Source organism: Zosterops lateralis, assembly GCF_965231275.1.
Source record: "Zosterops lateralis genome assembly, chromosome: 6".
Classification (NCBI taxonomy): Eukaryota; Metazoa; Chordata; class Aves; order Passeriformes; family Zosteropidae; genus Zosterops; species Zosterops lateralis.
Window position 1 is genome coordinate 20,116,183 of NC_139761.1, and position 14,545 is coordinate 20,130,727.

The following is a 14,545-nucleotide window of genomic DNA, read 5'->3' on the forward strand; positions in this document are numbered from 1 at the left end:
ATTTTTGTTCTTTCTTTTATTTAGATTTAAATTTAGTCATCCTATGAAGGAGTCAGACATAGCAGTATCATTACAAACACTGCAGAAATTATTTTCCTTCTCTGGTGAGTTGCTGGCTGACAGTTACTTGATAGGATGTCCAGTGCCTGTCTACATTATTTAGTAGCTGCTAAAACTCCCTCTTGAACAGTCACCTCCTGGGACAGAGAGCAATTGCATGCAAAAGAGCATGAAAGCAAGTGGAAAAGGTATATAAAGTTCAGCCTAGAGGTGCTTGCTCTTTTGCTTGCTTAAAATCCTCAGTAATTTCCTAGGCCCTTCAGTGCACTAATCAAGTCCTTGATAGGTCACCTGTGTTCCAGATGGTGAAAAATTTCTTTCAGTGACTCTTAGCAGTTCATGTGCATAGCTGTATTAATCTCTAGAACTGACCAGCACAAGAACAGAGATCACTTATGGATGAAGTACTTACCTTCTTCTCCCACTAAAGTTAAGTCTACATCATGCATTGTCCAAATACAAAATTTTGTGTTACAACATGCACTGCCATTCCTGATGTTCCTGTTTTGTCCAGCCAGCCACCCCTCACACATTCAGCCATTCATCCTCCCATCCGTCCTGCCCTCCCTCCCTCTCTCTCTGTTTCATACTTGCAGTTCATACTTTGCACTATTGACATTGATTGGTTTAATTATTATTTTGTAACATGCTCCTACCTTCTTATTTTGTAAAATAAGTCTATACACTGGCTAACTTCATAGAAGTGGGTTTTTTCTTTGCATCAGTTGAAATGGGATGTCATGTTTTCTTTAAACTATGTGAAAACTTAAATAAATGTTAAGATGAAACAGCATATCTACATTTTCACTGTGAAATTGAAGTTGTATGTGCTGTATATTCTGATAAATCAGAGGTCTTGAATTCAGAAGAGGAAAGGGAATATTTTAAATGGAATAAAGGACAACATCAATTACAAGTAATGGGACTACATACAGAAAAGAGATTATTTTATTTGATCATACAGATTGAACAGTAGACTGCAAAGGAAATGGAGCAGGCCTATAGCTTGAGCCACGTAACAGTTTGGAGTAGTACTAACATCATATGGAAGACAGTCCAGCATTTGAACAAATCCATCCTGAAAAAAAGTAACTGAGGATTGAAGCCTCTGCTCAGTGGTCTCTTCTTTGACCACTAAAACCAGGAGTACATGAAAGGGTGGTATCTTCCTGTGATCGGAATGTTTGTTTGCAAAGCAAGTATAAGGTCTAAAGTATGTAGAGTCCTCTGCTATGATTCTCTGTGTTCTTTTAAAGTTCAGTAAGACGTGTCATTTCATCCATCTTTCCACATTTCTCAGTCACTGAGACCCACTTCAGTCTGTTGCTCTTCTCAAAAGTATTCCTTGTACTGAAGAGCTGAGCACTTCTCTTGGCCAAATAAAATCAGATACTCATCATAAGGGCTGTTCAGAGTATTGCTCTGGGCTCAGTACAACTGACAGTAAGTCAACCATTTTACAGTATCAGAAAATGAAGGTACACAAGTTATGATGCCTCATTTTTGTTATTTAAGAGTAAATCAGTCAGCCAGAAGAAACAAGGAAAGTTTAAATTCAAGGGCTGCTAGTACTAACAGGTTTTTTACTACAATTCAGATACTCAGTGACTTTTGGAAATGAATTAAAATTTTTATTTGAATAAAATTGGGAGAGTAGGATTTTATTAACCCTGATAGCTTGCTAATACGCATAATGTTTTTAAAAAGAAAGAGAAAAAAAATAAAACCAAGGATCTCAAAGATCCTTGGCAATAGTGTATTCCTATGAGATAAGCCAAAATAACACCCTATAAGAGATAGGGAGGTGAGAGTGCCAGTGCAACATGTACCCAAGCAAAAGACATCACTAGAATGAGAGAGCACAATTTGGAGAGGAAAAAAACCACAGTTTTCTTTCAGTACTTAGTTGCCATGATTGCCCACCCTGACTAGTGCAGATACATTGTAAATTTTTAAGACAAAAAGTGCTGAAAGTCAGCTGGAGATGAAGCAAAAGATGGGAGAGCTGCTCACTTTTTTAGCTTAGGTGCAGGTGTGGGTCACAGCAGATGTGTCTGAAACATGAAGTGCACCAGTCCCAGAAAAAACTCTTGTCCTTTTGCTCACAGTATCAGAAGCCTAACAGCAATTGCTGTATATAAAAAAAGTAATTGGAATAGTATTTTATACACTAGCTATGAAATTCTGAATCTTCAACTCTGAATAATGGGACAGCAAAGCCTAATGGACAAGGGTGACTGTAGTACTGCCTTCAGTAGCACTGGGGTACTTCAACAAGTGGCAGACACCTGCTGGGGCTCAGGAGATCCAGGCAGACTGGTCCTTTGCTGGTTGAGGGCCTTCTGCAGCCTCCCAGTTGTTACTGCTCCAGGGGCTCTAGATAAACGGGGAGCAGTCAGCTCAGCCTAAAGAGCTTCTGAAGGAAAAGGCTGAATACAGGCTGAATACAGCTGAAAGTAACTTCTTAAATTGGGAACCTCTTTTGTAAAGGTTTTCCTGATGCAGGACTGAAAAGGAGAGCTAAACTCCTTTGTGGAAGCAAACAAATTTGTCAGGGCATGGTCAGTTCAGCAATTTTACTAATACAGACTACTCAGATTGAAAGGGAATGAAGTGGGAAAACCTTGGGTCATTGCAGGCAGAGTAGCAGAGTTCTGACTTCAGGTTAACCAAAACGAAAGCAAAACTGCAGACAGTTTGAAACTGAGATTAAGAGTTCAACTGCTATGGCATCCCCTGTGGCCATCTCCCTTTTATCCAAACCTTGTTTCTCATTGCAGCAGTCAGCAGGTTGGTTTGATTATTTTTGCAGGTATTATTTGTTACAGGTACCCTTTGCCGTGGCTGTCAGGAAGTGACAGTGCAAGGGGAACACCCACGGGAGTGCTGGTGGCAAAATGGGATATGCTGAAGTTACAATCTCAGCAGAGAAAATGTGTGCTAATACTTCATGAAGCCCTGTGTAAAGTCAGGAACTATGCAAAAAAAAAAAAAAAAAAGTGACTTGGGGAGTCCCAGTCTACAAATACTGATCTTGGGAACAAAGGAACAAATACTGTAAAAATTAATATGAATATTATGAAAGACTGGAAAGCTTTTGAACAAATAGAATTAGATTTGGATCTGAACCACATTGTCAAAATCAGCTCTCAGATTGTTCAGGGCCAGCAGATACAGCAATGATGAAATTGTGAAATTCTGACATTTCTGCTTGGTAAGTTGGAGTGTGTGGTATGGGTCCTATCTAGAGAAATGAATCACAGATTGGAACAAGGCACTTAGCTGTGTGCTCACACTCCGTGGGTTCTCAAAAGTAAAGGGACTGTTGCTCTCTAGTGGTCACTGCCAGGTTCTTGCCTGGACTACTGACCTGCTGCAACAAGCAGCCTCAATGAATCACAAGTCTCACTGGTTTTCAAGATTGAACTCCATGCAGAATCTGGTGCATTGTAAACCAGTTGTAAACACCTCAAAATTGGGTGTAAGATTTAACTACCTCAGCTGATTCCACGTTTAGCTGAGAAAAGGACAAGAAACAATTTTTCAGTGGTACTGACTAGCCTTTTCACCTAAGTAGTCTTTCCCTGTCTGCACAGTCATGCACATACTCAGTTTAAATTTATATCCATAAAGTACTTCAAATGCCTCCAACAAAAAATGCTGTAATAGGATAAGGTTTAACTATTGTCTGTAAAAAACAAAAGCATTTGTGTGTGTTGTGGAGGCATGCAAGGATATATACAAATATGCATTGATGGAAAGAACAATTTGATAACAAGTTTTGACCTTTTTATTTTCTGGACACTCTTAAAAGAGACAGCTACTTCCCACCACGCCAAGGTAAGCCACTGTGGCTCAGCCCAAGTCCAGGCAGCCAAGCCCACTCATCCTGTCTGGTCAACCCCCATGCAGCTGCTGCCTCATTCTGGAAGTACAAAATTCCCAGAAGCTCTCATAAATTTGCATGAAAGATGTCTGCAACCACCAAGTGTTCCTGTATGTGACCCAAACTACCACAGTTCTATACAGCCAAGTCCATCTTGGGTTTTCAAGCCAGGTATTCCCCTACTCTGCCTCTCCTGCAGATTCCAACCTGCTGCTGTGCTCACAATGAGCATTGTGTACTGTAAAGCTGTGCACTTGTCAGAACACTGCACTGCTGGGAAGTGAAGAGGTTTGGGATCCCTTTCTCCTCATTTGGGGCTACCTAGAGGGTCAGTACAGAGGTGGAGGTAATTAAAGACTGAAAAGAAGGATTGAAGGCTTTGAGGGTTTAGAGTGCTGACCAGGTTTGTCAGCCTTTGACTGTAGTTTCTGAAATTCTGTTGAATATGCTCCAAGGACTTAAGGAAATAGTCCTTGGAGCAGGAATTAGACATCAGACCTACCGTTCCCCTCCATCCAAATTGCTTTCTCTTTTGAGCTCAGTGAACCTAGAAGGCCTGTTGCCCAGTGAAAGTACTTAATAGGATAAAAAATAGCACCATTTGAGGTTAGTTCCGTATGCGTTTGCTGAGCTGCTATGGAAATAGAACTGTTTAAATACATCCTTACAATGTATTTTCTAAGAAGCAAATTGTTACAAAAAGTATTCTTGCAGAAAAAAAAAATCTTTCTGTATTAGAGCCTGGCACAAATACAACTGTATGCCTTTAAATAATGGGGATCGTTTTCTTTCCCATCTACAAAAAAGGACATGACAATCGGTTCCAATCTCTCCTGAAGTAATTTCTTACCTAAATATTACGTTTAAGAAAATTATGTATTAGTTACTAATTTTCAGCTTACATTAACCATTTAGTATTTACCGTGCATGGAGTCTACATTCATAGGAGTTACAGCCAACAATCATTGTTCTCAGTGCAAGGGCTACTGGACAGTTTTATCTCAAAGAAGGAAAATGTGAAAGTGTATTTCTCTGATTTGTTTTTTGCTGGGGTTAATATACTGCCATAGGAGTTCTGCCTCCCTCTTGTGGCTACCTCTTTCACTTTCAGCTTGGAAAAGAAACATTCACAGTGCAGCCATGATCGGAGTTCCTTATAGTTGCCTTCCTGATATAAGTCTCCTCAAGTTTAGTTAAAAACAAGCCCCATTATGTCTGGATTCTCCTATACAGAAAAAAAAAATTATTATTATTAATAATAATAATAGTCTTCATAAGAGATTCATTTTCACATTCATGTGGAAACAACTGAACATTTTTGAAAAAATCAGTGGCAATTCAGGCTGATTATGTTTTTTAATTGGGTCTGAATGTTTGGATTCAAGTCAGCCACATGTAGGAGTTCCACCTAGGAGCTACTAAGATAGGGGAGCATGGTAGGCAACATGATATTTTCAAGTCATGGCATGGCAAAAACCCATGTTCTATATATTTTAGGATATCACTTTGTTCTTTCCTATCACCTTCCATTTAAATATTACATAGTCCTTTTCAAACATTAAGAAATCAGGCTATCTGAAAAGTGCAATAAAGGACTGTACCTCTAAGATGATAGGAAAACCAAGATGGAATTAAATGGCTGCTTTAGAATGGTAGAGCCCCAGCTGAATGCAGGTCTAATGTCCCTCCATTGCTTCTCCAACCCAGAACATCTCCCTTCAAAGTCCTTAGCAGACTTACAGCATGTGCAGGGTGACTGACCTTGAGTGTGTCTGCTCTGTGCCCTTCATTCTTTTGCAATTTACTCTGATATCAGTATAGCACTTTATAGCCTGACGCACCATTCAGGAAGAGATGTGAATTTTATCTTGAGAGCCCTAGCAAGACAGTGGACAGGAGGGACATGAACATTTGCAGCAGAAGTCTACAGTAATAGAAAGAGAATTAGCTGCACAGTTCAAACACTACTGCTGGTCATCTTGCTTTGTCAGGTCTAAAACAAAGCATCTTTCTAGTTCTACAGCACTTGGTTGCATCCTCCAGCTTCATCCCCAACTTCATCTGGCTTTGGCAGCAGGGTAAGAGACTTGCTTTGACCACTCATATATTTATGTAACTGTTCAGATGATGTGGATAGAGACCTTATCACTTTGTCTTTGGTACTCTCATTCTCCTCATGTCCGATGATACCCATCAGCACCTCCTTGACAGCTGGCCAGTGAAAACATTCATGGGAGCTGAGCCCAGCTGAGCTCAAAGTACAGACTACCAGGCACTGGCTGCAGTGACACCCAGAACTTCTTGGGAAAAATCATCCCTTGTGCCTACAGACCACATCCAATAAAGGCAGCATGGCTTCCTCACCCTGTAATTTTAACAGTGTGTCTGCATCTGAACAGATGGGTGAGAGCATGGGTCAGTCTCTCCAGCAAAAATGCATCTGTCTAAAAACTCCATAAACTGGAAGTTCTGTTTTCTGCTCAGCAGGTGTTCTGCTCATACCATAAAATAGTGCAGGTATTGCAGATGTGATGAGATGCCTCACTAGAAATATTTTCTGTCAACAGAGACACAGCCACACTGACCACTAATCTGCCCAGAGTCTCAGTGGGAGAAAAGACATGGCTGATGTCAGTAGATCATATTGCAAGTCTAGGGAGATCAGTGGTGGAAGATGATGCTTAAGATGGAAAAACTCCCTTTTGTCCAAAGCAGCAAGGCAGGGAGTAGGAAGCAGCTGAAGCAAAATGTGAATTCCAGTCTATAAGTGCAGCTTCCCATTTTTTAACATGTTTGCAGCTGTCAAAATCTTGGTATGCCAAAGACTCCCAGGTTACATATCAATTACCATGAAGACTGGAGCAGAGAGGAGCTCTGGAATGGGTCCAATGAGTCTGGAAACAGGTTAGGAATGACAATAAATGCCTAGGGTCCTATAGCTCCACTACAGGATGAACAGGGCTGGCTTATTCCTGCTGTTTTTCTTTCTCTTAAAGCCAGGGACTCCAGCTGCCCAGCAGTTCTCACACTAGTGCAGCTTTGCACTAATAGATAATTTGCTTCAGAACAAGAACTCCACATTAACTACTCCTAAGCTGTGGGTTGGTTCCAGCTGAGTTTATGTTCACTGTTCCTCCCTGTGGGAAGACTGAATTCAGCCAAAACTGACCTGGAGTTGTTTTCTGCAAATTCCACCCAATCCTGTGAAAAAAAATGGAAAGAAGGAAGGAAGGAAGGAAGGAAGGAAGGAAGGAAGGAAGGAAGGAAGGAAGGAAGGAAGGAAGGAAGGAAGGAAGGAAGGAAGGAAGGAAGGAAGGAAGGAAGGAAGGAAGGAAGGAAGGAAGGAAGGAAGGAAGGAAGGAAGGAAGGAAGGAAGGAAGGAAGGAAGGAAGGAAGGAAGGAAGGAAGGAAGGAAGGAAGGAAGGAAGGAAGGAAGGAAGGAAGGAAGGATTCTAAGATTCTGCTTGTCTGTCTGATGCCTCTCATGCTGGGTCCCAGAAGGGACATAGGATCACCTCTGGACAGGCTGCAAAATGTAGGGCACACCTATGGCTTTTCCATGAAAGCTGTAGACTCCTTGCCCTTAAATCTATGAAATTCTCAGCAACTCAGAAGCTGGTGTGGATTGCAAAGGCACTCACCTGAGCACAAACGACCAGAAGTATTAAGTGGGAGGCAGTGAGCATCTGAAGTGGAACAAACCTGCCTTGCACAAAAGCATTTTTAGCAGACATGAACATGTGCCTGAGGGAAAAAACAGAGTGAAATACATCACAGCACATCTCTGCTTGGTGACAGCAGCCTGTGTGCTGTCTCCCACTTCGCCAGCTGTGCCAGGGAAGCTGAGGCTACACAAACACACACAGTCCCAAAGGAATTGGAGTTATCACTCACACAGACCAGCACCATGCCATAGTTCCACACTGTGTATCTGTATTCTCGTGTAGCCCAGGTGAAGTACTCTATCTCAGTCACCTCATGGAGCCTCAGGTATGTAAGGCTTCCAACAGCACAGTATATAGGTCACTCTGCAAATTTTTCTCTACAGATATTTCATCCTCTGATGTTTGTATATATCAGGAATAACTTTGCTAAAGTTAATTCAGTTCTGCAGTGGACCTTTGTACGTCATAGCTGCTGGCTGGAACACATGACAGTAATCTGTAAAAACATTTATCAGCATGTTACATACAGCTCTGCTTTGGATCAGTAAAGGAGGACATTGCCTATGAGGAGACTAATTGGTATTTTAAGTCTGGATCTTTTTTTTTTTTTCTGACTTCTCAGTTGTTTGGTTTCACGGATCAGAGTCAGCAATATTTTGGCTGTTGCTGAAACATTATCACAGCTGAGTAGCTGTGACTCATAACCATTGCAGTCTGAGTGAATAATATTACTACTTTAAAAACACTTCAGAAAGGTACTAATGCAGAATATATAACTCAGAGGTACTCCTTTACATCACACCCTTTCAGGGAAGCTCTAACCTTCAGAATTTTAGGGACTTTTTTCAGCTATTTAAGCATCGGTACTCTGTAATCAAATTATGAATCATTCAGTTTGTGGAGACTTCAGCATTATGTCAAACATGCACACATGTGAAAAATGAACGGGTGGTCTCCGCTCTAAGACCAGTAATCTTCCTGGTACAAGCATGAGAGTTTGATTACAGCAAGCAGGGTGTGCATTTTAGTAATGGCCAATTCTTCTTCAATAAAAGGAAGCCTAGAGACTTTTCTACATGACAAAGCATTTGGCAACAATGTTGTTTTGAAGCATTTCCTCCTCTGGTCACTTATTTCTACTCCTGTCAGCTCTTTCAGTTGCATTAACACATCTTTTGTAGGACTGCCCTATGAACCAGATCAGGAAACTGATTCAGGTTAAAAATTAGCCAGCACAGGAGGAAAAAAAAAAAAAAAAAAAAAAAGGCACAGCAAGGAACTGGCAAAAGCAGAGCGTGGTGGCACAGAGACAGAACGAGCACAGTGGTATGGGAAGGAAGTACAAATGCCTGAAATCCTCATTATCACTGAATACTTGGGGGTCGTGAGAAAAACTGAGTCAGTGTCTCAATTAAGCTTTGCCTTTGCAAATTAAGTGTAGCTTTGTCAACCAGAAACATAAAAAAACCCCACAATCTCTGGTCCACAAAATCCACAATGGCAAAAACCTCTGTTAAAGTGTAAAATAAATGTAGCATATGGCAAGAGCCTGGAAAAGACCGACTTGTCTCCTCCAGCTGTAGCTGATCATTTACTAGAAACAGCTGTTATAAAGACCACAGTGCACAGGTGTGTAATGATTCCTTGAGGAAAGTCAAATTTCTAAGCAGAGGAGGCACGAGTGGTCCTAGAAAAGGAATACTTTTGCAAACTCTGACATGGAGTTTGTGTATAAGTCAGATAGGGGACTATGATTCTGCTAGAAGAGAAATCTGGCATTGACAGGAGAGGGTTGAGCAGTTGTTTGTGGCAGCTTCAGAAAAAAATCTCTGATTGGTCCCCTGGCTTTTGTGGTGGTGTTCTTCAGTCTTCCAAGAGGTGAGAGATGTGCTGAAAACAGATGGAGACAGAAGGAGCTACAGTAATGAACAGTAGTTGGTCACCTGCTCATGTAGTCTTCTGTGAAGTTGCAACTTGGGTATTTTGCTTGGGGCAGGGAAGATTAGGGAAGATTAGGGAAGATTAGGGAAGATTGCTTGCTTATGTTGGTAGTTATGTGGCTCTGACTGGATAACTAAGCACATAATTTTATTGTCCAATTTACACATCCCTTAGTGAGAAAAGGGGTATATATAAGTTATTATCAAATAACTATATGTATTCTGACAGCAAACAGTCTATAAAAAAGAAAAAATTATTTGTATTTACTACTTTGCTTCAGTAGGTACTTGGTAAGAGCAGAGCAGGCCTGAGATGCTACAAATCTAATAATGAAATAAAAGCTTAATGTGTAACTCAGTGGCACTCCTTTACCTCACAACTTTTCAGAGAAGTGCTAATCTTCAGAATTTTAGGGACCTTTTTTTCAGCTTTCTTGAAGGCCTTCCCTGCACTAGCACTTCAAAGATGAGACTTCACTGAAATATTGTCTGCCCTCTGCAAGGTCATGAGATGCAAAATACACTGCTGCAGGATGAGAAGGTTTAGCTTTCTATGGGCTGTGAGGAGGGCTGTTGAATTGTACATAGACTACACCCTTAAAACTGGTGTTAGTGTGCTTTGGTAAAGCATATTGGTGCACTTCAAATTCTAGATATGAGAGTAATCCAAGTAGACGAATAAAGGTGCCTTGCAATAAGGGTGATATGAGCTATTTCATTCCATTTCTGCCTTGCTAAAAATACCTTTTTGGAAAATCTGTTGCTGAAGGAAAGAGGGAGATGTTTATTGGTTTTGGGTTCCAGCTACTAGATCATGGTGAGCAGGCTGTTAGGAGAATGTAAAATAATATATATATAAATTATTCCATTTAATTAGGGAGTTTTTATTCAATACCTGATCACTGAAAGTCATATCGCGTAAGTTTTGTTATGTGTCAGCATCCCTTTTGACTCTTGAGAGCTGGTTGCAACCAGAAAAGCTTCATTATGATGTGTCTGCTTTTAACTTCTGCCTGTGTCCAACATTTTGGATTGTAGCTTGAGCCACTTATTTTTGTTTTTAGCTCTGTATGGACACTTAAAAAACCCAAAGAAGCAAAAAGAACAAAAAAACCCACCTCTCACAAACAAACAAAATTTCTCAAATTTCATTTAATGTTATATTATCTCTTTGGTACAGTGAATGGAAGCAGTGAGAGAGACTTAGCGGACAAAATAAGCTCTAATCTCACAACGTGTGAAGAAAACTTCAAGAAGCATTTTCCTTAAGAACATTTTTTAGACTGCATTAGTTCTGTGTATGTTCCTGTTTTATCCTTTAACACATGCTATTGCAATTTGAAGTTTAAATGTGTACCTCATTCTTCTGGAAACACACCATTTCAGAGGTTGGGTGAGAAGGTAACTTTTTGACTAATAATACTAGTGTGTTGCCAAAGCCTTCTGAGAAGTGTTCAACAGCTTAGCTTGTTTTTAAGGTAAGAGTGTAATAAATATACTGGGTGAAAATTGTATGTTGTCTTCATGCCTGAAGCAGGAGACTTCCCCAGCACACGAGCAGATTGGTAATGTGGACAAGACAATGATGACAACTCTGGATGGCGTGCTGACAGTGAGCATCATTCTGTCATATAGTTAAGAACAATTTTTGTTTTCCTTGTTTGACCACCCCCCTAAGAAGGATGGGGAACTAGGAGACACAATCACAAGTCATCAACAAAACAAGTTTTATTTTGTTTCAAGAACTAGGAAGTTGAAAACCACTGTTGTCAGCAACACCTCATACTAAGTACTCTATTCTTCACTGTATGATCAGAAATTACTTCAAAGAAAAATGAGTGCATGCTGATACTGCTCTGGTAATGATTTCTCCAGGTATAGGAGATCAGGCATACTCATGGTCTGTTCTTTCTTGGGGGCAGAAGAGTAGTTACAGGTTTTTTTTTTTCAGATGAAAAACAAAACAAAACAAAAAAACCACCCTAAATTAACAAAACTACAGAGAAAAAATAGAAATTAAGATTTCAACTTACTTGAATGTGTTTTAACTTAGCATCAAGATTTTGTGGTTCTTTCTTACAGCTCAGTTGTTAGCTGATGGTTTGCTGTGGCAATCACTGATACTTTCTAGATTCAAGCGTGTCCCATCCCTGCCCCGTTATAAAATACTTATACATCAGTTATCCCTTTGCAAATGTCTTCTTGAAAGATATGCTGTGTGGAACAACCCATTAGTACTTGCCAATAACTTTAAAATGGAAGAGTGGTCAACCCAAAAATCATACTGAAGAAAATGTATTTCTTCCTTCCCTACCCCCTGCAGCTTCCTACTTGCAAGTTCAAAAATCTCTGTTCTAAAAGAAGTAATTCCATGATGGACTACAAAGAAGATGAACTACAGATACCCCCATATCCTAGACCCTTTGCATTAATTTAGCTCCTGTTGCAGTGGTTAGTAATTTGCCCTGCTGAGGAGAAGCAAGGGATGCTTCTTAACAGGCCAGGAATCATTCAGGGTACTCAACGTAGACTGTGTGTCTCTGAGTGCAAAATGTCTGTTGTAAAAGATGGTTTGTCTGTGTCTCAAACATTTGGGCGAGAAAGAAATATGATTGTGTCTAGGATTGAGGGGGAACTTTTCTATATTATTTCCTTCTCTAACACACCAAGGATAAGCTTTTGATCTTGTGCACAAATCGGCTTTTCCCTACACTTATCTCATATTTGGCATGATTTTTGCATTGAAGGAGAAAGTTTACCCAAACGTCATCACCTTTGCTCTTGATGTAATGTCCATCTTCACTATGGGGCTCAAGTCTAGACAGCCCAATAGCTAAAACAGAAGTGCCCACCCAACAGTACAGCTGGTGTTATTGCTAAACCTGGTGAAGCCACCCTGAGTTGTCAGTGGTAGAAACCTCAGGGAGAAAGATGACAGACAGGGTAACACACCAACTCAGGAAGATTCATGCTTGCCCAGCAAACAAAAGAGAATGTTGGCAGATAACTATAAAAGTAACGCTGTTATGTAGCTTATGCCTTCTGATGCTCCCCAGACTATCAGTGTTGCTCCTGCACTATACACAAGCATGTATGTTATTCCAGTCTAACAAAATGCTAAATGAAGTAGAATCCCCTAACATCCATACAGCAGGCAGCCAGGGGGAACAGACTGCAGGAAATGGCCAACTCGCCTGACTCCCCAAGCAGCAGCTGAATTGCCATGAATTAAATGGATCATTAGCCTGACTCAATGGGGCATTTCTCATGAGGGCTTGATTTTGTTCACAGCAATATTCATCAGAGGCACTCAGGGGTTTGCAGTGCTGAGCTTCAACTAGATATTAGTGCCTGAGAAACTGAGAGAGGGCTGTGCACACAGGTCTTGCCTTCTGGGAAGGCAGTCTGATGAAATATGGAAAGGAGCATGACACCAGATTGAGGTAGTACTGCTAACATGCCCACATGTTAAATTTTATAACTATTCACTAAGCCATTCTGAAAAACTGGGAAGGGGTTCCAGGGTAGGAAACTGTAGGCATGTAATGCCTTGTTTTGAAAAGAAAAGGGGTATGAATGGCAGCCTGATTCCTTCCTGGTAATATTCCAGTCATTTAATGAGTTTTGTTTCACAGTGAAGTACAACCTTTCTGCAAGAGACTACTACCTTCCTGTCAGAGGCATCAGAAGTCAAGTAACAACCAGCATCTCAATCAATCCCAGTAATTCATTCATCAGACCATGAATTAGGACTTCTGAGTGGGCAGATCCTCTTCAGTCATGTTGGCTGTGCTATGCAGGTGGAAAATTCCAGCAAAAAGGTGAGGTTGGACAGGTGAGAATGACAGAACTTTGTAAACTATGCTATTTTCTTGGCCAGGGCTCCAGCAATGTGCATAGTGAATACCGACTTAATTAGTGGACCCACTCTGAACCAACCAGTCATGTCCCTAAACAAAGTCTGCATTCCATCAGGGAAATTAGTGCGTGTTATTGTAGAAATGAAAGATCACTGACTCGGTGAAGAACTGTTAAAAGCAGCAACGTTGCAGATCAGTAAGCACCTGTGGGCTTTGATGAGACCCTGAGGAAGGACATCTGTAAATTTCCAGGTTGTGCTGCCTCCCTGTTCCTGGCCAGCCCCAGCCTCAGGCACCAGCCCAGGTGGTGGCACACTGCCTACAACAATGGCACTGAGGCCTGTGCAGCCTTTAAATCAACTGCTTGTGGGGGAAGGCACAGCACTCTCCGTGCTGAGCAGGGCTCAGAAACACCTCTCCTGTGGGCAGGGAAGAGTCATGTCTGCCTTGCAGTTTTTAATTGCCTTCTGGGGACTGAGGTGAGGTGTGCTGATTTCTGTAGAGCCTGGCACCAGCTGTGACCAGCAGCACGGACAGCAGGGCCTGAGCCACCTCCTCTGGGAGGGCTGCCAGCCCCTCTCCCAGTGCTCTGCCCTGGCGGGACCACCTCAGCCCAGCCCTGCTCGTAGTGCCTGAACATCAGTCTGTGCACAGCTGGCCAAGAGGGCTGATGGCACCTTGGGATCAGCAATAGCGTGGCCAGGAAGAGGAGGGCATTGATTTTATCCCTCTACTTGACGCGGCTGCACCCTGAATCCTGTGTTCAGTTCTGCGCCAACACTGAGGTGATGGAGCCTGTGCAGAGGATGGGAACAAAGCTGATGAAGGCCTGCAGCACAGGTCTGAGGAGGAGCAGCTGAGGCAGGATTGTTTACCCTGGAGAAAAGGAGGCCCAGGTTTTTGCTCTCCACAGCCACCTGAAAGAAGGTGGTAGCTGGTGGAGATTGGCCTCTTCTGCCCGGCAATCAGCGATGGGACAGGAGGACAGGGCAGGTTGAGGTTGGCCATCAGGGTGATTTTCGTCACATAAAAGGTGATTAGATGCTGGAATGGGCTGCCCAGAGAGGCGGTGGTGTCAACAGCCGTGGGGATGTTTAAGGAAAAACTGGCCGTGACACTTAGTGCCCTGCTCTA